We start from the raw sequence: 5,404 nt of genomic DNA on the forward strand, positions 1-5,404 counted from the left end.
ATAGAGCAGGGTTTAGGGCTTTTCTACGTGGTGGATTGATTCAGTGACTGGGGTAATTGGGATGGGTGTGTCAGAGGCAGTGCGATTGGCACAGAGTAGAGCAGGGTTTAGGGCTGTTCTACATAGGGTGGCTATGAGTCGCAAGTGACTCAATGGCACCTAACAACAACAACAACAAGAAGAAGCTGGAAAAGCCTGACCTCAAACCAGGTCACATATTTATTACTATTGTATGGAAATCTCACCGGCTTGCTTCCTGCCAATGAAGGTAACACATTTGTACAATAGAAGTCCCATCTAATTTATATGTAATTTTTTTTAAACAGAAAAGTATTGCAATCACAAAAATGCATAAAACAATTGTTAAAATAATGGGTTTGATTCAAGGGGCAGGAAGCATGGGAAAAGAACGGGGATATGATGATCTTCGCACTGGAATGAGTGCATGGAAGGACAATCTGAACAGAATGAATGATTAGAAATGCCCGACCCTCCAGTGGGCTTTTGGAGGCTAGAGATCACATGAGAGGAGAATGTCCATCTTTCTCTCAAGGAACAGCTGGTGGATTCAGGCAGCTTGCCTTTGGCATGGCAGGGCAGCTCCTTAACCACTGGGTCACTAGAGCTTCTTTTGATTGCTATAGAAAGGAGCTTAGAGAAGAAACAAACAGAAGGTGTAAACAAAGCCCTGACTTAGAGAAGGAAGTGGCAGATCTTAAGAGAGAAGAGCTTTTGGGGGCCCTAAAAAGATTTGGTTGGCTCTACAATCAACACTCTTGATACCAGCAGCTAGGAAATTAAAAGATGAATTGCACTGGGCAAGTCTGCTCTCAGAGACCTCTCTAAGGTACTGAGGAGCAACGATGTCAGTCTGGAGACTAAGGTGCACCTGATACCGGCCATGGTCTTTGCAATCACTTGCTGTGGATCAGAGAGCTAGACAATGACTAGGGATGATAGAAGGAGAGCTGATGCATTTGAGCTGTAGTATTGGAAGAGAGTATTGAAGACACCGTGGACTGATAGGAGAACAAACAAGTTCATCCTGGAGCGGGTAGAGCCAGGCTGCTCCTTGGAGGCAAGGATTCTGAAGTTCCGTCTGACATACTTTGGACATGTTGCAAGGCGGGGTCAGTCCTTGGAGAGGGATGTCATGTTTGGGAGGGTGGAGAGACAGCCCAGAAAAGGAAGGCCCTCAATGAGCTGGATTGATCCCATCATTGGAGTAATGGGGATAGGCTTGTTGGAGACAATAATATTGGCATAGGATAGAACAGGATTTAAGGCTGTTGTATATAGGGTTGCTGTGACTGGGGTAATCGGGATGAGTGTGTTGGAGACAATGAGATTGGCACAGGACAGAACAGAGTTTAGGGCTGTTGTACATAGCGTTGCTATGAGTTGCAGAGACTCTATGGCACACAACAACAACAACAACAACAACAACAACATGAGTTGCAAGAGACTTGACGGCACACAACAACAACAGGAATAAAATAGCCTGAAAGAAGATGAAGAAGAGATAGTGGACTAGAGCAAGAAATCTCTACAGCTCAGGATTCCCCAGGTTTCTTAGCAAGGAAACAGTAGATGCTTCAAGGTTTTGTAGGACTACAAAGCTAACAACTGCAGTTACTTTCCATTTTAGGGCAGGGACTAGTACTTTTATAATGAACCCTCTTGTCAACGTCAGTACTCTTCAAGGTATTGTTCTGTGGAGATGCCTCAGCTGAGAGGGCAGACTGTTTATTTGAGTCTAGGTTCTTGTTCTCAGTATAGAACAAACCAGCTAGCTGGGTAATGGCTTTCCAAGCACTTCTTTAGGCAATGTGCTTCTGCCTAATCACAACAGAGGGCTTATCCCCCATAGACCCCGTTTCCTCTACTGCAACACGAGAAAGCTAGGTAGATGGATTTTAAGGTACCCTTGGCCCTCGAAGCCTTGAGTATCGCCACAAGGCTGACATAAACTCCCAGTGCCCATCTGGTAGTGAATCGGAGTTGCAAAGCTGCGGACTGAAGTGTGTTACTTGGCCCTGTGGGAGGGGAACTGGAGCAATTTCCTAGTGACCTCATACCGCCTGGCCGAGGAGAGCAGGCACAAGGAATAAAGGGGACAGCAATAATATTTATGTTGATATATGAGGTGAGGGTTACTGGCTGAAGCCTGTGCTTTCAGCAGGGTTAGAAGCGACTAGATGGTAACAGTATTTTACCATCTAAAAGTGTGTATCTGTGAGAAGGAGTCTCCAATCTGGACCTGTTCCAAAGGCTAATAAAGCTGTGCTTTGCTCCCTCTGACCTTGGCCCAGCGACAGGTAAGTCCCACAACTTCTACCACCTTATAAACACTGAGATGGGCTATGAGAAAGGACTATAGAGGCTCTATTTAGAGGCTGAGGTCAGCAAGTAGGCAGAAACATGTCAAAACCACTAATCTAATTTATTGATGGCCTTAATGGGAGTATACAGGAGAGGGGGGAAAAGTCTGTCTTTCAGTGCAAATATTGTTCCAGGACTTTCCTTGGGTATCCCACGTTAAGCGGTGACACGATGAATATGCAGTGTGGCTGCCAGATGTAGAGCCGAGGTTAGTTATTAAGAAAATATATAGATATATTTAAGCGAGGAGCATCTCTGCCCTCCCCTTCTCCTTCTGTCCCCCCTTCCTTCCCCATCTCATTCTCTCAAGCTTCTTTTATGTCTTTCTTCCTTTTCCTCCTCCCATCTTCTCTTTCCTTACTTCTTTTTCCTCGCTCAGTTTGCCACTACTTTGTCCTCTCTATCTAAATCACTCCTTCTCCTTCCCCCTGCCTCCTTCTCTCCCCCGCCTCCTTCCTTCCTTCCACTTTCCTTTGCTTTCCTTCCCCCGCACCCCCCAGTGCTTGGTACGCACCATGGCACCATATTAGAAATTGTAAATGGAAAGCTGAAATATGCAAACCTTGTGATAAGATCCTTAAGGATTTGCAAAGCTAACACAAACACTGTACCTCTCTGAAGGTTCCAATCCATCAGCTACCCTGCAAGAGAAAGAAGCACAATCTCCTCTCCAATTTTCAGCCTCGGAAACCCCATGGAAGAGCCGCTGTGGGTCATCTCTGACTTGATGGCAATGGGTCTGAGTTTGATTTTTTTTTTATCACTAACAACAATAACAAAGACAACATAGAAAGGTCTACGTTGGCCTAGTAGACAGAAAGTTATGCTACCAAGCCCAAGGTGGATGATTTTAATCTGCAGCCCTCAGGCCTGGTTCACACTGTTTTTCTGTCAAACATTCTTCTAGGTTGTATAGTGCTGGTCTGTGCATTGCTGTACAGAGGTAACTCGTGGTTGCTGTGATGCTAAACACTGTGAGACTGACGTGACAAATGCGATAATGGTTACCCGTGGTAGGCAGGGTTTGGTGGAACTTCCCAATTAAAACAAGCCTGAAAGCAGGAGTGGCATCCACTTCCGAAATGGCTTGCCTCTGGAAAATCCAAGAACAGTGCTCAGGCCTTTTGTTCATAGGATCTTATGGGTCATCTATGACTCGATGGCACCTAACAGCAACAATAACAACAACAACAACATTTTCAAGGACATAACTAATGAGTGGCATCCACTTCCTAAATAACATGCCTCTGGAAACTATAAACTTTGATAAATGTCAGTAGTTGTAGAGGGGCTTCTGGCCTTTTGTTCATAGGGTTCCTATGAGTCATGCTCGACTCGAAGGCAATCAACAACAACTAATGAAAAAGTAGATTAACTACATCTAGCTCTCATCAAAGTTACTAAGGAGTAGTGATGCCACTTTGAGGACTGATTCAGGCCATGGTATTTCTGATTACTTGATGTAAATCTGAAAGCTGAATAATAAATAAGGATGACAGGAGAAGAATTGATGCCTTTGAGCTGTTGTGTCGGAGAGGCGCAGTGGAATCATGAACGGCCAAGGGAACAAACAGATATGTCTTGGAGAGGGTGCACCCAGAGTGCTCTTTGGAGGCAAGAACGATGAGGCTTCACCTCACATACTTTGGGCAAGTTGCTAGGATGGACTATTCCTTGGAGAAGAATTTCATACTTGGGAAGGTGGAGGAATGATGAAGAAGAGGATGACCCTGACCATGTGGATAGACATGGTGACTGCTGCAATGGGTGTGTCAGAAAGTGTGAAAGTGTGAAGGCGGCACAGGATAACACAGGTCAGATCTGTTGTTCATAGAGTTTCTATGAGTAATATTTGACTCGATGGCACACAACAGCAGCAGCAGCAGCAACAACAACAACAACAACAGTTCTCATCCATAAATAAATCTCAGGTTAGTTTTGCAGACCTACAGAATATGATAGATAAATGGATACCATATCATGGAACCAAGAAAGGAATAACATGCTTTTCTTGGGAGATGGGAAATAATGTGATAGCAATTGAATTGTGCAAAAGGTGACTTGTATGTTTCAAAGTAGAAATACAACAGAAAGTGTTTCTAGACAGGGAGAAAGTATGAACACACACGCTGGTGTTTGTAGGGAACACGGTAGTCCCACTAGACCATAGAGAGTTGTTGATACTGTGCACAGTTGAGTTGGAACCAACTCACAGCTGATTCCCCAGTGGGTTTTCAGAGCCAGTTATTCACAAGGGAAGAGATTGCTTATCTTTCTCTTGAGGAGAAACTGGTGGATTCAAACTGCGTGCTTTGGGGTTGACAGTACAACTCCTTACTGTTAAGCCACTGTAGGGCTAGGAGAGGAATAGAAAAGAGATTGTTGATTGATGAGTCTGATGGTGTCAATTACCTCAAGATCATAAAGAGTCTTGCTACTGAAGCTCATGTAAGATTTTGGGACTAAACTCTCTAGGCATTTGAAAGCCTGTAAATGAAGAAGCATTTTGCATTTTACAAAGATCATTCAGAAGAATTGTTAGTGGATAAAGGCCAACAGATTGGTTAGAAAGTTGTGTCTATGTGTGAGAGGAAGTGTGAATGTGGATCAGGGTCAGGCTGAAGCCACATCAAGCTCCTGGTCCAGAAAGGGAAGGGAATGCATAAATTTGTAGTAGAGGATGGGCAAGAACAACAATAAAATGCAAGCATGATGTCCTCAATCTAGACATCCTTTACAAGACTCCCCTGGTGGTGGTGGTGGTTGTTATGTGCCCTCAAGTCCCTTGCGATTCATAGCAACCCTATGTACAACAGCCCTAATTCTGTCCTGTGTCAATTGCACCATCTCTGACACTCCCATCCCAATTGCCCCAGTCACTGAATCAATCCACCTCATAGAGAGCCTTCCCCTCCTGCGCTGTCCCTCCACCCTCCCAAGCATGATGTCTCTCTCCAAGGACCGGTCCCTCCTTACAACATGTCCAAAGTATGTTAGACGGAGCCTCAGAATCCTTGCCTCC

The sequence above is a fragment of the Elephantulus edwardii genome, unplaced genomic scaffold (assembly GCF_000299155.1).
Source record: "Elephantulus edwardii isolate Elephantulus edwardi_28Jun2011 unplaced genomic scaffold, EleEdw1.0 scaffold00035, whole genome shotgun sequence".
In the NCBI taxonomy this organism is placed as follows: Eukaryota; Metazoa; Chordata; class Mammalia; order Macroscelidea; family Macroscelididae; genus Elephantulus; species Elephantulus edwardii.